This window comes from Mauremys mutica, chromosome 3 (assembly GCF_020497125.1).
Source record: "Mauremys mutica isolate MM-2020 ecotype Southern chromosome 3, ASM2049712v1, whole genome shotgun sequence".
Lineage (NCBI taxonomy): Eukaryota > Metazoa > Chordata > Testudines > Geoemydidae > Mauremys > Mauremys mutica.
Window position 1 is genome coordinate 211,413,640 of NC_059074.1, and position 23,645 is coordinate 211,437,284.

The 23,645-nt window shown below is 54.3% G+C and overlaps 1 long non-coding RNA gene across 1 annotated transcript; it reads left to right on the top strand.

The window, feature by feature from the left end:
- Window positions 1-6,525: 6,525 nt before the first annotated feature.
- Window positions 6,526-22,822, top strand: LOC123366461. The gene is made up of 3 exons (XR_006578085.1): window positions 6,526-6,847; window positions 20,493-20,799; window positions 22,811-22,822. It is a non-coding gene; the product is annotated as an uncharacterized LOC123366461 (long non-coding RNA).
- The last annotated feature ends 823 nt before the right edge of the window (window positions 22,823-23,645 follow it).

Genomic DNA, 23,645 nt, shown 5'->3' on the forward strand with positions numbered 1-23,645 from the left:
CCAAACGCTGCCCCACAGGAGCACGCAGCCCCGGCCCCAGAGCTCTGCGCGTGGTGGCAGGGATCCGGGGGAGGGGGCGGTGGCTTGCTGCGCTGGGCCCTGTGCTCCAGCCTGCGAGCACGGACCCTGCGGCTGGCTGTGCTGGCAGGATTTTTAATGGCACCCTGGAATCTGGGCAGGCAGCCGCGTGCCATTGAAAATCGGCTCCCGTGACGTCTTTGGCACGCGGCTGCCGGAGGTTGCTGACCCCTGACCTAGTGTCTCTGTGGCTCCATGAGGGAAATCACTAATGAGAACGTGTGGCCATGTGGGGTAATGCGCAGAGCAGTTCCTGCATGGAGCAACAGTGACACCGTGTGGCCACGCAGGATAATGCACAGACCATTTCTCACGGAGCAACAGTGACACCGTGTGGCCACGCAGGGAAATGCAAAGAGCAGTTTCTGCATGGAGCAACAGTGACACCATGTGGCCACGCAGGGTATTGCACAGAAAACTTCTCTCAGAGGAACAGTGACACCATTACCCTGCGTGGCCACACGATGTCACTGTGGCTCCATGCAGGAACTGCTCTGTGCGTTACCGTGCGTGGCCACACGGTGTCAATGTTGCTTTGTGAAAAGTGCTTTGTGCATTACCCTGCGTGGCCAAACGATGTCACGGTTCCTCTGAGAGAAATGCTCTGTGCATTACCCTGCGTGGCCACACAATGTCACTGGAGCTGCATGCAGGAACTGTTCTGTGCATTACCCTGCGTGGCCACACAATGTCACTGTTCCTCAGAGAGAAATAATCTGTGCATTACCCTGCGTGGCCACATGGTGTCATTGTTCCTCTGAGAGAAATACTCTGTGCATTACCCTGCGTGGCCACATGGTGTCACTGTTGCTGAACGCAGGAACTGTTCTATGCATTACCCTTCTTGGCCACACGGTGTCACTATTCCTCGGAGAGAAATGCTCTGTGCATTACCCTGCGTGGCCACATGGTGTCACTGTTGCTACACGCAGGAACCTTTCTATGCATTACCCTTCTTGGCCACATGGTGTCACTGTTCCTCTGAGAGGAATGCTCTGTGCATTACACTGCGTGGCCACACAGTGTCACTGTTCCTCTGAGAGAAATACACTGTTCACTACCCTGCATGGCAACATGGTGTCACTGTAGCTGCATGCAGGAACTGCTCTGTGCATTACCCTGCGTGGCCACATGGTGTCACTGTAGCTGCACGCAGGAACTGTTCTATGCATTACCATTCTTGGCCACACGGTGTCACTGTTCCTCTGAGATAAATGCTCTGTGCATTACCCTGCGTGGCCACACGGTGTCACTGTGGCTCCATGCAGGAACTGCTCTGTGCGTTACCGTGCGTGGCCACACGGTGTCAATGTTGCTTTGTGAAAAGTGCTTTGTGCATTACCCTGCGTGGCCACACGATGTCACGGTTCCTCTGAGAGAAATGCTCTGTGCATTACCCTGCGTGGCCACACGATGTCACGGTTCCTCTGAGAGAAATGCTCTGTGCATTACCCTGCGTGGCCACACGATGTCACTGGAGCTGCATGCAGGAACTGTTCTGTGCATTACCCTGCGTGGCCACACAATGTCACTGTTCCTCAGAGAGAAATAATCTGTGCATTACCCTGCGTGGCCACATGGTGTCATTGTTCCTCTGAGAGAAATACTCTGTGCATTACCCTGCGTGGCCACATGGTGTCACTGTTGCTGAACGCAGGAACTGTTCTATGCATTACCCTTCTTGGCCACACGGTGTCACTATTCCTCGGAGAGAAATGCTCTGTGCATTACCCTGCGTGGCCACATGGTGTCACTGTTGCTACACGCAGGAACCTTTCTATGCATTACCCTTCTTGGCCACATGGTGTCACTGTTCCTCTGAGAGGAATGCTCTGTGCATTACACTGCGTGGCCACACAGTGTCACTGTTCCTCTGAGAGAAATACACTGTTCACTACCCTGCATGGCAACATGGTGTCACTGTAGCTGCATGCAGGAACTGCTCTGTGCATTACCCTGCGTGGCCACATGGTGTCACTGTAGCTGCACGCAGGAACTGTTCTATGCATTACCATTCTTGGCCACACGGTGTCACTGTTCCTCTGAGATAAATGCTCTGTGCATTACCCTGCGTGGCCACACGGTGTCACTGTAGCTGCACGCAGGAACTGCTCTGTGCATTACCCTGCGTGGCCACATGGTGTCACTGTAGATGCACGCAGGAACTGCTCTGTGCATTACCCTGCGTGGCCACATGGTGTCACTGTTCCTCTGAGAGAAATGCTCTGTGCATTACCCTGCGTGGCCACACGGTGTCACTGTAACTGCACGCAGGAACTGCTCTGTTCATTACCCTTCGTAGAACCACGATGTCACTGTAGCTCATGCAGGAACGGTTCTCTGCATTACCCTGCATTGCCACATGGTGTCACTGTTCCTCTGAGAGAAATGCTCTGTGCATTACCCTGTGTGGCCACATGGTGTCACTGTAGTTGCACGCAGGAACTGCTCTGTGCATTACCCTGTGTGGCCACACTGTGTCACTGTAGCTCCATGCAGGAACTGCTCTGAGCATTACCTTGCGTGGTCACATGGTGTCACTGTTCCTCTGAGAGAAATGCTCTGTGCATTACCCTGCGTGGCCACACGGTGTCACTGTAGCTGCACGCAGGAACTGCTCTGTGCATTACCCTGCGTGGCCACACGGTGTCACTGTTCCTCTGAGAGAAATTGTCTGTGCATTACCCTGCGTGGCCATACGGTGTCACTGTTCCTCTGAGAGAAATGCTCTGTGCATTACCCTTCGTGGCCACACGGTGTCACTGTAGCTGCACGCAGGAACTGCTCTGTGCATTACCCTGAGTGGCCACACTGTGTCACTGTAGCTGCACGCAGGAACTGCTCTGTCCATTACCCTTCGTGGCCACACGGTGTCACTATTCCTCTGTGAAAAATGCTCTGTGCATTACCCGTCATGGCCACACGGTGTCACTGTTGCTCCATGCAGGAACTGTTCTGTGCATTACCCCTCATGGCCACATGATGTCACTGTTGCTCCATGCAGGAACTGTTCTGTGCGTTACCCTTCGTAGCCACCTGGTGTCACTGTGGCTCCATGCAGGAACTGCTCTGTGCATTACCCGTCGTGGCCACACGGTGTCACTGTTGCTCCATGCAGGAACTGTTCTGTGCATTACTCTGGGTGGCCATATGGTGTCACTTTTCCTCTGAGAGAAATGCTCTGTGCATTACCCGTCGTGGCCACACGATGTCACTGTTGGCTCCATGCAGGAACTCCTCTGTGCATGACCCTTCATGGCCACCTGGTGTCACTGTTCCTCTGAGAGAAATGCAATGTGCATTACCCTGCGTGGCCACACGGTGTCACTGTAGCTGCACGCAGGAACTGCTCTGTGCATTACCCTTCATGGCCACACGATGTCACTGTTGCTCCATGAGGAATGCTCTGTGCATTACCCTTCGTGGCCACCTGGTGTCACTGTGGCTCCATGCAGGAACTGCTCTGTGCATTACCCTGCGTGGCCACATGGTGTAACTGTTCCTCTGAGAGAAATGCTCTGTGCATTACCCTGCGTGGCCACATGGTGTCACTGTAGCTGCACGCAGGAACTGCTCTGTGCATTACCCTGCGTGGACACATGGTGTCACTGTTCCTCTGAGAGAAATGCTCTGTGCATTACCCTGCGTGGCCACACGGTGTCACTGTAGCTGTACGCAGGAACTGCTCTGTGCATTACCCGTCGTGGCCACACGGTGTCACTGTTGCTCCATGCAGGAACTGTTCTGTGCATTACCCTGCGTGGCCACATGGTGTCACTGTAGCTGCATGCAGGAACTGCTCTGTGCATTACAATGCATGGCCACATGGTGTCACTGTTGCTCCATGCAGGAACTGTTCTGTGCATTACTCTGGGTGGCCATATGGTGTCACTGTGGCTCCATGCAGGAACTCCTCTGTGCATTACCCTGCGTCGCCACATGGTGTAACTGTTCCTCTGAGAGAAATGCTCTGTGCATTACTCGTCGTGGCCACACGATGTCACTGTTGCTCCATGCAGGAACTGCTCTGTGCATTACCCTTCATGGCCACATGGTGTCACTGTTCCTCTGAGAGAAATGCTCTGTGAATTACAATGCATGGCCACATGGTGTCACTGTTGCTCCATGAGAAATGCTCTGTGCATTACCCTGCGTGGCCACACGGTGTCACTGTAGCTGCATGCAGGAACTGCTCTGTGCATTACCCTGCGTGGCCATACAGAGTCACTATTCCTCTGTGAGAAATGCTCTGTGCATTACCCTGCGTGGCCACACGGTGTCAGTGTAGCTGCACGCTGGAACTGCTCTGTGCATTACCCTTCGTGACCACACTGTGTCACTATTCCTCAGTGAGAAATGCTCTGTGCATTACCCTGCGTGGCCACATGGTGTCACTGTTCCGCTGAGAGAAATGCTCTGTGCATTACAATGCATGGCCACATGGTGTCACTGTTGCTCCATGCAGGAACAGCTCTGTGCATTACCCTTCGTGGCCACACGGTGTCACTGCAGCCGTTACTGGGGCTTAGGAGGTTCCAGGGGCCCTCCCAGCCCTGTTTCCAGAATGTAGGCATCCCGATGGGGCTTAGGTGGTTTGGAGGGGCCCCCCAGCACTCTCTCCCTGCTGCAAGTGTCCCGGGGGGCCTTAGGGGGTTCCAGAGGGGCCCCCCAGGCCTCTCTCCAGGCTGTAGGTGTCCCAGGGGTCTTAGGGGTTTCCAGGACGCCCCTAGCCCTCTCTCCAGGCTCTTGGGGTTCCAGGGGGTATTATGGGGTTCTGGGGGGGCCTCCAGCCCACTCTCTAGGCTGTAGGGGTCCCTGGGGTGCTTTCAGGGTTCGGGGGGACCCCCCAGGCCTCTCTGCATGCTGTAGGGGTCCCTGGGGGGCTTAGGGGCTTGCGGGGGGACCCCCTAGGCTTCTGTAGGCTGTTGGGGTACAAGGGGGCTTACGGGGTTTGGGGGGAACCCCCCAGGCCTCTCTGCAGTCTGTAGGGGTCCCTGGGGGACTTACTGGGTTTGGAGAGACCCCCCAGGCTTCTGTAGGCTGTTGGGGTACAAGGGGGGTTAAGGGGTTTGGGGAGACCCCCCAGGCCTCTCTGTAGGCTGTTGGGGTCCCAGGGGGGTTAAGGGGTTCGGGCGGACCCCTCAGGCCTCTCTGCAGGCTGTAGGGGTCCCAGGGAGGCTTAGGGGCTTCTGGGGGACCCCGCAGGCCTTTCTGAGGCTGTAGGTGTCTCATGGGGGCTTACGGGGTTCGGGGGGACCCCCCCAGGCCTCTCTGCAGGCTGTAGGGCTCCCTAGGGGTCTTAAGGGGTTTGGGGGAACCCCCCAGGCATCTCTGCAGGCTATTGGGGTCCCAGGGGGGTTAAGGGGTTTGGGCAGACCCCTCAGGCCTCTCTGCAGGCTGTAGGGCTCCCTAGGGGGCTTAAGGGGTTTGGGGGGACCCCCCAGGCATCTCTGCAGGCTGTTGGGGTCCCAGGGGGGTTAAGGGGTTCGGGCAGACCCCTCAGGCCTCTCTGCAGGCTGTAGTGTTCCCGGGGGGGGGGCTTACGGTGTTCGTGGGGATTCCCCAGGCCTCTTTGCAGGCTGTAGGGGTCCCAGGGGGGCTTTGGGGTTTCGGGGGGACCCCCCAGATCTTTCTTCAGGCTGTAGGTGTCCAGGGGGAATTAGGGGTTTTGTGGGAGGCACAGATACCTATGTAAGCAGAGTCAGGATGTGCTCTACCCTGACATCTTAAGGGGTTCTGCCCCCCCCAGCCCTCTCTCCACGCTTTAGGTGTTCCAGGGGGGCAGGGGGATTTTGGTGGACCCCCAGCTCTCTCTCCAGGCTGTAGGGTTCCTGGGGGGGCTTAGGGGGTTCCGTGGGCTCCCCAGCCCTCTCTCCAAGGTGTAGGAGTTGCAGGGGGCTTAGGGGGATTCGGGGGGCCCCCGAGACCTCTCTCTAGGCTGTAGGGCTCCCGGGTGGACTTAGGGGTTCAGGGGAACCCCCAGACCTCTCTCCAGGCTGTAGGAGTCCCGGGGTGGCTTAGGGAGTTCCTCGGGGCCCCCTAGCCCTGTCTACAGGCTGTAGGCATCCCAGGGGGGGCTTGGGGGGTTCAGGTGGACCCTCCAGCCCTCTCTTCATTCTGTACGGTTCCTGGGGGGGCTTAGGGGGCTTGGGGGGGCTTTAGGGTTCCCACGTGTTCTGAGGGGATTTGTGGGGTGCAGAGATATCTATGTACAGGCTGGAGGGGTTCCAAGGGGATTAGTGGATTTGGGGCTGGGCACAGATACCTATATCCAGGCTGTAGCGGCCGGGGGGAATTAGGGGTTTCGTGGGAGGCACAGATACCTATGTAAGCAGAGTCAGGATGAGCTCTACCCTGACATCTGGTGGTTAATTATGGCGAGTGCGGAAAATAATTTCAGAGGCTGATCGTGTTTGCATAGGCACAGCCCACGGCATCCTGGGATGGTTGCTTTGGCAACTGTGGGATTCCCAGTTTCTTTGTTGTTAGGGTGGCAGAAGGGGAGTGTTGTCACCCTGAGTGTGGATGAGGAACTGTGAAACTGCTTTATGACAGGGAATCTCACCACGAATTGAGTGGCACTCGCTAGACAAGGGAGTGGGCTCCTTGGGTGAGCCAGAAACTCTGATTGCACCTGCTTTTCTTTCCAGTCTTGAATAGCAGAGCTCATTTATGGATTCTGACCTGAGCTGTTTTAAGTAGTGGGGGAGCCTGAAGCTATATTGCAGAGCAGAGCGGAGCAGTTTGTGGGACCGCTGGTGGAGCAGAGGTAAGTTCGTGGGGAAGGCGGAAGTAGAATCCCAGGGAGAGGTAGGCCAGTCAGCCCTGGACCACGTAAGGTTCCCCTTTCTACCCAGGCTGGCAGGGGGAAAACACTTGCAGAGAGACTCTGGGGCTGTGGGACTGTGGTTGATTTTTGGGTTGCTGGACTCGGGATATTTGAGGCATTGGACTTTGGAGTCTTGGGGTGATTTGGGGGTTGCTGGACTCAAGAGCCCAGGGAAAAGGACTCGGCCTAGTTGAGGTGTTTTCCCAATTTAATGCTATGTTGTTTATCTCATGTTATTAAACATTTTCTGCTACACCGAGACTCTGTGCTTGTGGGAGGGGAACTATTGCCTCTTTGCGGCGCCCAGAGGGGTGTGTGTGTAAGATTTTCCAGGTCACTGGTGTCGGAGAAAAACTCAGTTCTCGCTTTTTTGTTTGGGTGCAGCAAAATCAAATACTTTATTATTTCTCCAGTAATTACAATGGAGGGAGAGAGTGCCATAGGACACAGGGTCACCCCAGTCCCGGACAGGTCTCTCAACTGGTAAACAATTACAGCAAGCTTTATACCTTTGTTACAGACAATTTCTAGCAATAATACAGACGGTAAAAAGCAACAAATACATTTTGTTTATACATAAGCTTTTCTGCTATCTTATTTGTCTCACTCCTAAGAAAAAGCAAGACTGCATATTCGGTTATCTGAATTGCAAGGTCGTAATAACTTTTCACACAGTTCACTCTGTCTCACATTATCTTGCTTCTAGAAATCTCACGTCATTAGAGTCACAGCTAGCCTAACTCATGCTAAGTAACTGACATTCATTAAGATCCCTTCAAATCCTTGTTAATTATTTCCTGGCTTCCACACTCCCCCCTTTTGTACTTCTAGTACAACAAATATTTCAAATCCCAATTTGCATTAAACCATGGATTTCAGATTCTACAGCAGATATGTCAACCTTAGGGGTTTTCATGGGATGTAATGACAATGCATGATTAGCATGAACATGAAAGGTATTATTACTATCATTACATCTTTTACAACAACAACAACAACAACATAATCCTAAACTAACTAACAACACTACAAACAATAACATTCCCATAGAAATAAAATAATGGGGTTGTTATACAGTTTTGGTTACAAAGCACAATACATCATACGTAGTACATAAAGTAGACACTCTATAAGCTGTATGAAAGGCATTCTGTTCAGCATGATATATATTCTGAAGCATATGAATTTGCCATTGCAATTCAGAGATTCTTCGAACCTCTGGTAACAATGAAAGCAAATTTTGAAACCGATCAGGCACTACTCTAATCCAATTCAAATATACCTGAAATCTAAGAGCTACTTGCAACATTCTATCTGCAGGCCAGTAAATGATATGATCGCCTGCAGCAGTGGTAAGATTAATATGTATATCTTGTAATGTGGTGGCATTAACGTACACACAGCGATCATTAGCTTGAAAAAGTGGGTGTCCTGTAAGGGTAGTTCCTTGACCTCTACCCTCCCAGCAAATATCGTCATAAACAGTGACAACTTCCCCTGGCTTCAGTTTCCGTACACACTGAAGCTGTGGTGGTTCTAACGGCCAAAATGTCCATTGACTCTCTATTCTTATCCAAAATGTCAGGTGTTATTCTAGGGGTACTGTCTAGAAATCAGTTAGGTATACCAGGTGGTTTAATTTCCCAGATGTCTCGGTAAATAATTACAGTCCCACATGCATCCTCCCCATGGACCCGGCAGGATTCGGTATGTGGGAGCCCACACCCCCACTAACCGGTCCAAATGCTTGGAAGGAGCACTGTAAATGTTCACACTGCCATCCAGAAAGTGTCCAAGTATGTTTCCATGACCATAAATCAGATGGTACTCCTGATGTGTCTGTAAGGGCAGTGGGCCAAGTCTGGTCTAGATCCCACTGCAATGCCTTCCCAGCCTCAGTGATATTCAATACCATCTCTGTCAGCAACTTCTGGGTCATAGAACTAAGGGTGGAAATGACATGTAACTCACCAACTCCAGCCTGTACTTAAGATAGCTGAGCTTCAAAAATAAGGCTAGTGGCCTTTTCTAGTTGGCCCAATTTCTTATCACATTCTTGGCTTTTAAGATATTGGCCCTAGCCCACAGGGATCTGCTCAATTCTCTTCCTTTCCAGAGGAAATAACCCAGGCCCTCTGTTGTGCTAATCTAATGGCAGCCCCTTGTGAGCAATCTGGGTATGTAGAAGTGATCCGAAAACTGGATAAGGGCAATGTCATTTAAAATCCAATTAGGGAGGGCAATACATCCTGAAGGATTTATCCAAAACACAGGGCGCAGCCTGTAGATCAAACCCCAAAATCCAATTAATACCACATCCCCAAGCATGGGTCCCATAAATTTCTTCCTGCCAGTGTACAATTCTTTGTTTCTTCACCAGGGTCAGTTCTCAATTTCCTTTTTAGTCAGGAATTCCTGGACTTTGGCAATGTCAGTGGAGTGAGTGTTTCTTCTTCTTTCCCAAAACAATTGTGGTTTAGCATCCTACAGGGGAGAGGTTGACAGCACATATCACCCTGTAATGGCTTTGCTTCTTCTTGAAAAGTCTAAAGGCACAGTTGGTCTGTCAGTGGACAAGGGAGAGGTTGCCAGTACGTCACCTTGTCCTTTTTCCCTGCTGTCCAGAAGCACAGTAGAGCTAGAAGAAGAATAGGCTAATCATCAGTAGGAACATTCTTCTGATATGGAGGGGTCTTTTTGCAGTGAGAATCCTGGGTCCAGGCAGTCAGTCCTTGGCACTTCACAGCGGTGTTGGTAGACAGCAGGACTTGGAAAGGGCCTTTCCAGCGTGGAGCCAAGGCAGTCTTTCGTTGATGGATCTTTATGTAGAGCCAGTCTCCTGGTTTCAAGGAGTGGCAAGGTTGCACAGGATCCTTCGGTAGTGCTTCCTTCACCTGTGTATAAAAAGACTTAACACATTTCATTAGTGCCTGACAATACTTAAGCATTATGTTATCCATCAAATGAATGTCCATCTGAGCTGGGGTTAGTGGGGGTGCAGCTGGTAGTCACATTGGGCGTCCTGTCAAAATTGCATGAGGGCTGAGTCCAGTCTTTCGATTGGGAATGGCTCTCATACTCATCAGTGCCAAAGGAAGGGCATCTGGCCACTTTAAGTTTGTTTCAGCACAAATCTTAGCCAGTTTATTTTTTAAAATCCCGTTCTGGTGTTCCACTGTCCCAGCAGACTGTGGGTGGTGAGGGCAGTGAGCTGCACATAACTCCTTTACAATCTGTCCAGTAAAATGAGTTCCACGATCACTGTTGATACTCACAGGGATGCCAAAACGTGGCACAAATCTTTAAGCAAAATTTCACAACAGTCCTGACATCTGCTTTCCTGCAGGGAAAAGCTTCAACCCAAATGGTAAATACATCAACTAAAACTAATACATATCCATAACCACAACATTTAGACATTGAAATAAAATCAATCTGAATATTTACAAAAGGTCCCCAAGGAGGAGGGTGGGCTGCCCGCTGCACACCAACCTCGTTTAACTGCAGCAACCATCCCCCCTTTCCTAGACTGAGCATGTTAGCTATTCTCTTTTTCCTCCCTTCTTGGCTTTTTTTTTCGTTAACATACAAAGGAAACTTTTACTCTTTACTTATACACCTTCTTTTATACCATGAACACATAAACATTACTGTTATACAGTACATTAGTCTTATTATTCAATGTATGCCACATATACCCTTTCACTAAAATAACCTTATTACAGAACTTTGGAACAACAAGCCAGGACAAGCACACCCACTGTGAGAAGTTCACTTAATATAACCTCTAGTCCAATAGCTTTCCACCATCCCCAGCCCTCTGGCTAAAAGTCTGAGGTAGCCAGAAGGATCCCTTGTACAATATGGGGAGTGGGTTAACTTTTCATGTCCTTGCTTCCAAAGACTGTCAGTATGCAAATTTTAACAACAATTCTCAATTAAAAGATTTGGCCAATGTAGTTTCTTTCTCTTACTTAAGAAAATGTATTAGACTTTGGTATATCACATTTTTCTGATGTAACCAAACACTTTGTATTCTAAGTTGAACAAAACAAGTATCTGCATTTCAATCCAACACTTCCGCTTGATTTCAAATCAGACCATCTCATGAAAATATTAAACACAACAATTCTGGCCACGAGACAAACACCACAAGACAGAACATAGAACACACAACATAATTTTGACTGTGCCAGTAAATCATGGTACATTGAATGCTGTGCAGCTGGCATTAGTTTTCTTTGATTATCTGAAAGACAAAAACAGAGGTCCACCCCTTCTGGGCAGTTAAATACTTAAAATATACAAATACTCTTGTTGATTCTAGGCAAAACAGAGGAATTACCCCATATTTTCTCGTATGTGTTTCTTAGACAGCCCTGGTTCAGCGGCCTCTACCTTATCAGTTAGTTAATTTGCATTAATGCAGATGCTTTCTGGCTTGCTTTTTTTACTTTTAACTCCTGCTTTTAAACACTGAAAGAAAACATCACCACTTATAGTGCGTTTAGAGCCTAATAAAATTTTCATTACATAGCACTGTATACATTCTTCAACCGATTTAACAAAATTGTTCATAGTCAAACGATTGCAATCTAATAATTTCTTTGCCTGAATTTATCTACAAACATTTCAAAGACACCAAAAACTTTTCTCATTAGCATTTTTACAAAGTTCAACTGCCGTCCCCTCCAGCAACTACAGAGTCAACTTTTCACTTTCCTTAAAAATCACTTGCTTGTCTCCCAACAGTCACTTTTATCAACTCAAATCACCATTCCAAATATCCTCCTGAGTATTTGAAATCCTCATGCTTATATTCACTTACTCCTTCTTTCCACTACACCCTCAAAAGTTTCCAACCTGTTCTCCAATCTCTCTGTCTGTTGCCTGCCCGCCTGGGCCTGATCCTTTTTTTCTTGCTGAGCCGTCCCTTCCATTGGCACCAATTTGCTCCACTACCAGTTTAGCTAGGATGATGAGCTTCTCAACTAGCCCCACCCTTCTGGTCTTTTCCCCAAAACATTTCTACTCACAAGACTACCCGAGTCCTCCCTTGTAAGGCTTGCCACCTGGGCAAAAATACATGGCCATTGCGTAAAGGCCATTTACTCAACACACAATCCAAACCCCTTTAGGGGGTCTACCCAGAGACCCACCCATTTGTCTGCTGACACTTAAACAGAAAAGAAAATTACACAGAAAGCAGAGAAAATTACAGTCTAAGCCAGATTTTTCTACTTCTATTACATTGTCCGTTACAGGGGGCGGGACAGAAAGATCTCAATACAACCTCAGAGCTTCATCGCACAAATGGCTTCCACTCTGAGGAATTACTAACGAGAAGTTCAGTTCCGCTCACACACCCAACACCCAAATGAACAGAGCAGAAAAACAACAGTAACCGGTTAAACAAAACAGAACAAAACCAGATAGTGTTTCCTTATTCTATTAGGGCTTACCTTTAATCATGCTATTCTTAACATATAACACCAACAGCACCAAACAAAACAAACATAAAATAACAAGGGTAAAAGAGATAGATGGTGTACATTCTGCAGGGCTCCCCCATACATAATTGCTCACCAAACTGAGACAAATTCCTGTTACTAATTTATCCCTCATGTCAGGTGATCAGACTGACACTGCAGGAGGTTGAGGGAAGAAAACACACCATATAACCAAAGTTTAAAGCTTCATTAAAAATAATAAAACAACAATGGAGAGTGTTGGGAATGCTCCCACCTCACTCAGGAAAAATATGAATGCCCCAAGCCTTAAGCCACTTTAATACTCACACATGTCTCACTGGAAAGCTAAGCTTTGCAAATATAATTCCAATTCTGTAACTTGTACTGCCTTTGGTTTGCCTCTGTCTCTATTTTTCCACATCAGCTGAGGCTGAAAGCAGTTTTTCTTTGCACTTAGCATAGTCCGCGCTGATTCTTGACCTTGAACACAAAACAACTTCTCCTTTATCTCTGGGCTAAGCTGAATTTCAAATTAACCCGTTCCTAGACAAATTGCTCACACTGTGTCAGAGGCTTTTCTTTGGTGATTAACGGCTCCTCTGAGATATATGATCTTATCTAGATTGAAGGTACCTTCTAATGGGCATTGTTTAGATGGATTTTCACGCGTGTGAAGATTCCAATTCTCTAAATACCTGCAGGTTTTAGGACCATAATGTACGTACATGTAATATGCTGGGGTACCCTTAGGGGGTAAGGTGGAATGTTTAGACTGTCCCTTACCCATTTTCCACTTACACACACAGAGAGGGTGCCCTGTCCGCGCTAGCGGCTCAGAAACTAAGGATCTTTCCCTACAGGGCACTCACACAGGAGAGACTCACAAGGAAGACTACGACTCTCCTACATCTCCCTTCAGCAAAGAGTGTCGGCTAGTCTCTGGGAGACGGCGCCGCTTACTCTAATTGCATCCAGTGAGATGATCAGATTGTCAGTAGCCCACACGGAAGGGAAAGGGAGGGAAGATGGGGTCACACACGCCTAGACCCAGGCAGTTTCCTCGCCGGACTATGCCAGGCTGAGTCAGCCCACCGTGGGTCGGATCTCCTAAAGATCCACTAGTTACCGGGCTTGCGTTAGAGCAGTCCTGATCATGAGCTTCCGCTTCACAGGGTACTCTGGGCGTCTTCCGATAACGATCACTCACACTGGTGTACACACACACACACACACCAAGGCCTCTTTTTTTTATTTTTTTTTTAACCACGATGCATCTTTACCTGGTCCGGACCAATACCATGAGGCGGTATGACAACCCCTCTTGAGGCGGTAAAAACCCCTCAGCACCGGTGCATTCTAATGCATTTACCTATGCATTACCTTATGCATTTACCTATGCATTTACCTTGGCCAACTCAGCAGTTCCCAGTACTGCTATAAACTAACCTTATTGGGGCCTCTCCCCAATACCACTTTGCATCTGATCCTGCTGCACAGTCAATAAGTTCAGATGGCGTGAGCCCAACAGAGACAGACGTCCTCACGGAAAGTCCTCCTCCGATACCCCAATAGAGATTTCAAAAGGTCTCATACCTCTCATGTGGTGCCATGGGGTTCGAAGGGGAATGATCCGTAGTAGCCGTCTGTGGGTCCGTGGGCGTTGCCATCCCGGACGAGCCCCCAAATTGTCGGAGAAAAACTCAGTTCTCGCTTTTTTGTTTGGGTGCAGCAAAATCAAATACTTTATTATTTCTCCAGTAATTACAATGGAGGGAGAGAGTGCCATAGGACACAGGGTCACCCCAGTCCCGGACAGGTCTCTCAACTGGTAAACAATTACAGCAAGCTTTATACCTTTGTTACAGACAATTTCTAGCAATAATACAGACGGTAAAAAGCAACAAATACATTTTGTTTATACATAAGCTTTTCTGCTGTCTTATTTGTCTCACTCCTAAGAAAAAGCAAGACTGCATATTCGGTTATCTGAATTGCAAGGTCGTAATAACTTTTCACACAGTTCACTCTGTCTCACATTATCTTGCTTCTACAAATCTCACGTCATTAGGGTCACAGCTAGCCTAACTCATGCTAAGTAACTGACATTCATTAAGATCCCTTCAAATCCTTGTTAATTATTTCCTGGCTTCCACACTGGGTGGGAGCTCGAGCTGGTTTGCATTACGTTGTAAGGAAGGGACCCCTATGTATTGAACCCGGCCCTTGCTGCTCTCAGTTCAGCCTGGCAGAAGGGTTACAACTACATCCAGGCTGGAGGGTCCTAGGGGCGCTTATGGGGTTTGGGGTGGCACAGATACCTACGTCCCAGGCTGTAGGGGTCCCGGGTGGGCTTAGGAGGTTCGGGGGTGCACAGGTACCTCTGTCCAGGCTGTAGGGGTCCCAGAGCGGGGGCTTAGGGCAGGGCCGCCCAGAGGATTCTGGGGGCCCGGGGTCTTCGGTGGCGGGGGGCCCTTCCGTTCTGGGACCCGCCGCCGAAGTGCCCCAAAGACCCGCGGTGGGAGCCCCCCTCCGCCGAATTACCACCGAAGCGGGACCCGGCGCCCAAGTGCGGTGGGGGGGGTCCTCACCGCGGGTCTTCGGGGCACTTCAGTGGCGGGTCCCGGAACGGAAGGGCCCCCCGCCGCCGAAGACCAGGCTGCGCTTCGGCGGCGGGTCCCTCTTCCCCCCCACCCCGGCCCCAGCCCCAGCCTCTTACCCCCGGCTCCCTCCTCACCCGGAGCCTCAGCGCCTCGCTGGAACAGCCGCAGCGTGCCTCCGGCGGGGCCTGAGCTCCGTCCCGCTCAGAGCCGTGTGGTGAGGGGGCGGGGCTGGGAGCTCCATGCCGAGCGGAGGGAGCAGAGCTCAGCCCGGAGGGGCCAGCCTCGCCCCCTCACCACGTGGCTCTGAGCAGGGCGGGGCTCAGGGCCTCCGCCGGAGACATCAAGCGCTGAGGCTCCAGGAGAGGGGCGGAGGCGGGAGCCTCCGCTGTTCTCTTGGGGGCCCCTGCGGAGCCCGGAGCCCGGGGCAAATTGCCCCCTTTGCCCCCCCCTCTGGGCGGCCCTGGCTTAGGGTTTCGGGAGGAGGCACAGATTCCTATCTCCGAGCTGTAGGGTTTCCTCTGGGGTTTAGGGTTGTCGTAAACAGTTAGTTAAGGGTTAAGGTCTCTTTTACCTGTACTGGGTTAACAAGCAGTACCTGTGAACACCTGACCAGAGGACCAATCAGGGACAAGATAATTTAAAATCCCTGTGGAGGGAAGTTTTTTTTCCTGTATCCTTTGTTTTAGAGAGTCTCTCTTGGGAGTTAAGGGAGTCCAGACATCTTAATCAAGTCCTCCCAGGTTTCTGCAATAAATTCTTCTATTCAAGCTAGTGAGTATTAGCAAGGAACTAGTATTCTTATACTTTTATTTCTGTATTTGCAATTCTGTGTTTTGCTGTAAAATTTCTTTAATTCTATACTGTTGTTGCTTTTACTGAGAAAGAAAGGAGGGGGGATTCTCTCCAGAGATTGATAAGTTTAGACCCTGTGTATTGTTCCATCTTGGTATTACAGAGACAGTTACTTTCTTTTTATTCTTTAATAAATCTCTTCTGTTAAGGACTTGGTTGATCTTTCCTTGGGTGAATTCTCAGGGAAAGGGGAGGAGGGAGGAAGAAGGCATCCCTCTGTAGTTGGATCCCGGTATCTCTCCTAGGAAAAGGGAGGGGGAGGAAGCAGGGGGGAATGGTTTATTTCTCCTAGGTGTAAGAACTCTATGGATTTGGGGCTCTTGGGATCCCCAAGGATTTTGGGGAAGGACTGTGTCCCAATACACGTACATTATTGGGTGGTGGCAGCTTTTACCAGATCTAAACTAGGATTTTAGTTTAGGGGAGTCCATGCAGGTCCCCATATTGGAACCCAACAGCTCTAAATGGGGGTGAGACCTATGACAAGGGTGTTGGTGGGGAGCACATATTCCTACGTCCAGTCTGTAGGGGCCCCTGGAGGGCTTAGAATCTTTTTGGGGGGCACAGATAGCAACTTCTAGGGTTTAGGCAACCCTGGGGGACTTTGGGAAGGGCAGGGGTGGCTCTAGGAATTTGGTCGCCCCAAGCAGTCATGCCTGCAGGCGGTGCACCGGAGCCGCGGGACTAGAGGACCTCCCACATGACTGCGTAGGGTCCGCTGGTCCCCCAGCTCTAGTGGACCTCCCGCAGCTGGTGCGGCAGCTCCGGTGGAGTATCCACAGGCATGACTGCGGAAGGTCCGCCGGGCCCGCCTGCCGCCCTCCAGGGAAAATGCCGCCCCACGCGTGCGCTTGGCGCGCTTGGGTCTGGAGCCGGCCCTGGTAGGGGGCAGAAATACCTATGTCCAGGCTGTAGGGTTCCCTTTGGGGGTTCATGGGGAGCACATATTCCTATGTCCAGGCTGTAGAGGTCCCAGGGGGCTTCGGGAGTTTGTGGGGGCACACATACATGAGTCCAGGCTGGAGGGCTCTTGGGAGCCTTAGGGTATTTGTGGGGGGCACAGATACCTACGTCAAGGCTCTGGGGTCCTGGGGTGGGGCTTAGGGGCTCGTGGGGGGCACATATACCTGTATACAAACTGTAGGGATCCCTTGGGGGGAGTCCTAGGGGGTCCGTTAGGAGCACAAATTCCTACGTCTAGGTTGTAGAGGTCGCAGGGGCTCTTAGGGGGTTCATGGGGGGCACAGATACCTATGTCTAGGCTGTAGGGGAAGCTGGGGGTCTTATGGGGGTAGTGCAGGCACAGATACCTACGTACAGAGAAGAGGGGCCCCAGGGGGCTTACGGGGTTTGTGTGGGGGCACAGATACCTACGTCCAGGCTGGAGGGATCCCGGGAAGGATTAGGGAGTTTCTGGGGGGCAGAGATATCTACGTCCAGGCTGTAGGGTTCCCTTGGTTTCTTAGGGGGTCGTGGGGGGCACAGATACCTATGTACAGTGGTGAGCAGGAGACGGTTCGCTGGAACAGGTTGCTAAATTTGAAGTGGGTTTAGAACCTGTTGTTAGGGTTACCATACAGCGAGCAGCTGGGGGTGCTGCTGGGAGACAGGAGCCCTGGCTCTGTGCAGCTAGAGCCTCCTTTTCCTGAGCGCTGCCTTCCCCCGGTTTGCCTGGCAGCCCCCCGAGCCTTGTCACCCCCGGATTCCTGCCCTCCGAGTCTCCTGTTACCTTGGGCTCCGGCTGGCTGTTTGAATCAGACTGCAGCTCTCAGCCTGCCGGAGCCCAAGGTAAGACGAGACTGGGAGGAGAGACTCTGGGGTTGACGGGGCTCTGGGGGGGGGAGAGGAATTGGGGGTGACGAGGTTCGGGGGGCTGAGGGGCAAACCGGGGGAAGGTAGCGCTGGTGCAAAGGACGCTGGGCTGTGCAGCTGCAGTCTCCCAGCAGCAGCCGCCGCCCCCGCTGCAGGGGAATCACACTGCGGCTGGCAGCCTGCGGAGCCCCAGGTGAGACGGGGAGGGGGAATCAGAGAGTGACGGGGCTGGGGAGGGGGAAGGAATCGGGGGGTGACGTGGCTCGTGGGGGGAGGAATTGGGGGGTGACGAGGCGGGGGGGGAGAGGGAGGGGATCCCGGGGGGAGGGGGAGTAATTAATAGCAGCTGTTCCCCTAGCAAAACCCTCCCCGCTACGTTCCCTCCCCAGCGTTGCCCCCTTGGCTCCAGTCTGTAGCTCGGGGTTTAAAGCCGATAGGATCGAGCCGGGTCCAGCTCTCTCGGGCACCGGTGGGTTTTGCAGAGTTCTGCGCACGGCCCCGGTCTCCAGCTGTTCAACCCTTCACCGGGGCGGGGGAGGGTTAATAGCGGGGGTCCCAGCCAGAGCCCCCAGCCCCCGCTGCGGGGAGGGGCGCAGGGCGGGAGGACGCAGGGGCTTGTGGGAGTGGCAGTGCGCCCCGGCCTACAACTCCCATCAGCCCCCGCGGACCCAGCGGGCGGTGCTTTGGGCGCGACGGGCTGCGCTCGCAGGGCGGGGCCTGGAACGGAAGTGACGTCAGCGGTCTGGAGGCCGCCCGTGGTAACCGGGGGACGCTAGTGCGGTGGGCGGGAGGCGCCGGGACGTGGGGCCCCCCCCAGCGACCCCGCCCCCCCGCGGGGTGTTTGGGACCGGTCCCCCCGCCCCCCGAACTGCTCCCACAGCCCCCCCGGCGCGTCTTTCCCCCCCCGGCCTCCCACAGCCCCCTCCCCACCTCCCCCCCCGGCACCGCCGGCCACAGCCCCCCCGGCGCCTCTCCTCGCCTAGCCACAGCTCCCTCCTCCCCGGCACCCCCATAACCCTCCAGCCACAGCCCCCCCCCCGCATCTCCACCGCTTCCCTCACCCAGCCACAGCCCCCCCAGCGCGCCTCTCCCCCCCCCCCGGCACCCCCAGCGCACCTCTCCCCCCCCCCGGCACCCCCAGCGCACCTCTCCCCCCCCCCAGCGCGCCTTTCCTCCTTCTTGCCTAGCCACAGCCTCCCCCATCCCCACAGCTTCCTTTACCCAGCCACAGCCCCCCACCCTCCTAGCGCACCTTTCCTCCCCCCCAGGCTGCCACAGCCCCTGCGACCTTCCCCAACCCCCCATGTCTCCCCCCCGTGCCCCCGCACTGCTGTGAGCTTCCCCAGCTCCTCATGGGCCACCCCCTTCCCCACACACCTTCAGTGTGCCACAAGCTTCCCTCCCCCGACGGGCCCCCAGAGTGCCCCCCGGCACTCCCCAGCGCGTCTTTCCTCCCCCCCCCCTCCCAGCCACAGCCCCCCATCTCCACCGCTTCCCTCACCCAGCCACAGCCCCCCCGCGCGTCTTTCCTCCCCCCAGCGCGCCTTTCCTTCTCTCCGCCTGACCACAGCCCCCCCATCCCCACAGCTTCCCTCACCCAGCCACAGCCCCCTACCCTCCCAGCGTGCCTTTCCTGCCCCCCCAGGCTCCCCCTGCCCAGCCACAGCCCCTGCAATCTTCCCCAACCCCCCATGCCCTGCCCCCGCACTGCTGTGAGCTTCCCCAGCTCCTCATGGGCCACCCCCTTCCCCACACATCTGCAGTGTGCCGCAAGCTTCCCTCCCCCCATGGTGCCCCCAGCACACTGTGAATTTCCCAAGCCCCCTTGGTGCCCCCAGCCCCCCTGCATCCCTAGTGCGCTGCGACCTTCCCCACCCCCAACCTCCCCAGCTCCCCGTGACATTCTCTAATCCCCCTCAGCCCCCCACAACCTTCCTCTTCCCTCCCACACCCCCTAGCCCTCCCTGACTTTCCTTGTTCCCCCTCTTTAACCCCCAGCCCACCCCAACCTTCCCCAACCTGCTTCCCTGGTCCCCAACCCACCCACCCCGCCCCCTATGCCTGCAGCCTTCTCTAATCTGAACGCCCGTTCCTCTAGCCGAAACCAGCCCGTGCCTGTCTATCCCCCCATCCGTTGGGCCCCTCAGTCCTTTCTTCTCCCTTCAACACCTCCTAGGCCACCCCAACCTGCACCCCATCCCTACTTTCCCCCGTACATGCCTTCTCCCATAGCCCCCTTCCGCCCCCCTCCCTCCCCAACACCCCCGAGCCTGCAACAACTTTCCCCAACCTACACGTCTGTATCCCCCAGTTCATTCCTCCATTCAAGGGACTCCTCAGACCCCATCTCTCTCCAACATCCTCCCAGCTCACCACAACCTGCGCCTCCATCCATACCCCCACCTGTAGGGACTGCTCAGCGCCCATTCCTCCCCAACAGCCCCCCCAGTTCATTCCCCCATCCATTGGGCCCCTCAGTCCCCTTTTTTCCTCCCTCCCACCGCAACCTGCACCCCACTCTGTCCCTAGATCTGTGGGCCCCCCAGTGCCCTTTTCTCCTTTGTCCAACATTCCCCAACCTGCACCCCCATTCCTCCCTCCACCCATGGGGCCCCTCAGCCCTTCTCTCTCCTTCCTGCCCAACACTCACCCTTCATAGCACACGGGCAGGCGAGCTAGGGGACGAAACCCGTGGGGAGCAGTGGATTGTAGAGTGGAGCGGTGACTGATAGTGTGGGCTCAGTCTCTGTTCCTCGACTGGGGCGGCTGGAGATGGGATGGGAGAGGGAGGCAGGGATGAGGGTGTTAATAGAGCGCTGTGTAGTGATAGTTCCTGCTTGTCTTTATTAGTTTCCAGAGGAATTGTCCAGGAGCTGGAGCCGGAGGAGAAACTGGAAGAAGTGAACCTGAGCAGCCTGGATATCCTTGTAAGCAGAGATGAAGAGTCCTCAGCTTTCTGCCTTCTCCATGACTGGCTGTGAGTGAACAATTATGGCCTCTATCCCTCATCCGTACCACTCAAGTTTTCTTCAGAGGCCGTGAGCCTCCTTGTTGGCCATGGGGCTCTGTGGGATTACGACCAAGGGAAGGGACAACAGTCTCCTCTGCTCAGTGACTGTCTTGGATGCAGGTGCAACAGGCTGCTTAACATATGAACGTAAGAATGGCCAGACTGGGTCAGATCAAAGGTCCATCTAGCCTAGTATGCTGTCTACCGACAGTGGCTAATGTCAGGTGCCCCAGAAGGAATGATCAGAACAGGGAATTACCAAGTGATCCCCACCCCCCACCCCGGCCCTCACCGGCCTCCCTGGCCGCGTCCCCCCCGCGTTCCCGGCTGCGACCCTGCCCGGCCACCCACCCCCCCCCCGTCCCCGGGTCCCCCCCCCCGCGTTCCCGGCCCCGCGGTCCCGGCCCTGCGCGGCCCCCCCCCCCGTCCCCGGGTCCCCGCCCGACCCTCCCAGGCCGCATCCCCCCCCTCGCGGCCCTGCCCGGGTCCCCGCCCGACCCTCCCTGGCCGCTTCCCCCTCCCCGCGGTCCCGGCCACCCGTCCCCGGGTCCCCGCCCGCCCCGCCCGGGCCGCATCCCCCCCCCCCCGGCCCGGCCCGCCCCCCCCCCCGGGTCCCCGCCCCTCTCTGGCCGCGTCCCCCCCCCCCCCGTTCCCGGCCGGGACCCTGCCCGGCCACCCGTCCCCGCCCGACCCTCCCTGGCCGCGTCCCCCCACCGCGTTCCCGGCCCCGCCCGACCCTCACCGGCTGCGGCACGGCCCCGCGTCCCCGACCCCCCCCAACCCCTCCCCGGCCACCCGGCTCCGGCCGCACCCCCCCGGCCCTGCCGTGCCCCCACCTACCGGGATGCTCGGCTCTGGACACGGCCCCCCACCTCCAGCCCGGCCTGGCCCCGTGGCTCCAGCCGCCCCTGCTGTTTTGCCAGGGGGCCAGGCTCTGGCAGCGCGGGTCTGGGCGTGGCGGCGGCCCCGGCTGCCCCGCTCCAGCTCTGGCAGCAGCCCTCCCTGGCTCCACCCGGCCAGCCACCTGGCTCCGGCCGCTGGGCTCCCGCCGCATCCTCCGGCTCCGGCCGCGCAACTCCTGTCCTGGCCCAGCCACGTCCAGGCAGCGCGGTAAGGGGGCAGGGAGGGGGTGTTGGAGAGAGGGTAGGGGAGTTTGGGGGTGGGGGGGTCAGAGGGCAGGGAACAGGGGGATTGAATGGGGGCAAGGGTCCGGGGGAGCAGTCAGGAAAGAGCAGGGTTGGATGAGGTGGTGGGGGCACTCAGGGACAGAGAGAAGGGGTAATTGTATGGGGTAGGGGTTCGGGGGGGCCATTGAGAATGAGAGGAGGGGTTGGGTGGGGCGGCAAGGGGCAGTCAGGGGACAGGGAAGGGGGGGATGGGTCAGGGGTCTCGGAGTGTGTGTGTCAAGGAACATGAGGGGTTGGATGGGGCATGACCCCCCCCCCGGAGGGGGGGGAAGGAGGGAACCCATTGTTAAAGTTTTGGAGGGAGGAGGGAACCCGTTGTTAAAAATTTGGCAGCTCATCACTGGCCGCAAGCCAGCTGATGGCTGCGGGCAGGAGCGAGGACGCGGTGTATGAAGTAAAGGGGGAGGAAGAGGCAGGTTAAGGGTGGGGGCTTGGGGGAAGAGGCGGCCGAGGGTTGAGGCCCCCCGACCCTGGTGCTTGCAGAGAGGGGAAGCTGCCGCTGCTCCTGTGCAACGTGCTTCTGCTAGCCTACAGCACCTTCAGCCTCCTTGCCTGCCTCATTGTCGCCAGTGCCAGTGGGCTGTGCCCGTGTGGGGTAAGGCGGGGGCACCCCCCAACTATAGTACTGTCCTGTATGGCAAAAAATAATTCCCTGCAGCGTAACCCCCCATTTACATTCATTCTTATGGGGAAATTGGACTTGCTTAACATCGTTTCACTTAAAGTCGCATTTTTCAAGAACATAACGAGAACGTTAAGTGAGGAGTTACTGTACCTAGTTCTTACTTGGACCCCATTATAGTCTTGGCTTTCACAGCATTCTCTGGCCAGGAGCTCCAAAGGCTGAGTGTGCGTTGCGTGCTTTTTAATTGTATCTATAAAGGTGTAATGGGAGATGGGAGAAGAAGAACCTACAGAACACTGCAGATTCTGATAATAAGTTCTGTTTTTCCCTCTTGTGTTGTGCTTAGTACCACGGAGAAAGAAGTGAAGGGTAAGAGCCCACCCCAACTGTGAGATGGAAGGCGCCCAAGAGCCGTGAGACAGTGAGCATTGTTGATTCATGGCTATGCAGATGCCATGAAGCTGGGAGTGGAGCAGACGTCACCATCAGTGAGATAAGTGTCTGGTTTCGTGAGGACTCTTGTAACGGTCCACCTGCCTCCAAACCAGGACTTGTCGTTAGCTGGGGCTGAATTTGTAGGAAAAGGTTCCTGAATAGCTGTAGTTACGAGGGAGACAAGGTCCCCATTTTCAGGGGCTGGTCATTTCTCTGTCCACAAGCAGTGTGTTCTCTGCAGCAGAAGGTTGGATCCAGGGGGATGACTCCAGCTGGTGAGTTTCTTGACTTCCTCCCACGTTTTTCTCTCTCTCTCTCTCTCTCCTCTAATGTGTTGGCCAACACACTCTGTCTGTCTCTGTCCTTGCCTCTCCTTGTCCTGTCTCCTTTCGTAGGACATGGGCAGGTGTGGTAGCTGTGCGTCCCCACAGGCTAGGTCTTGGGAGCGATGAACAAGTAGGAGGGGACCAAAATCACACAGGGTGGTGGGCGCTAGAGTGCAGCGGTGACTGTGGGTGTTGACGGAGTCTCTGCTCTAGTGGGGCTGATGTGGATGGCGTGGGACAGGGAGGTAGGGATGAGGGCAAGATTTCATGTACCAGTTGAGTTTTGTGTAGTGATGGCTTTTTCTTGGGTTACTTCCTGCGTTTGCAGAGGAATCATCCAGGAGCAGCAGCCGGAGGAGAAATTGGCGGAAGTGGACCTGAGCCGCCTGGAAATCCTTCTAAGCAGACATTAACAGTCTT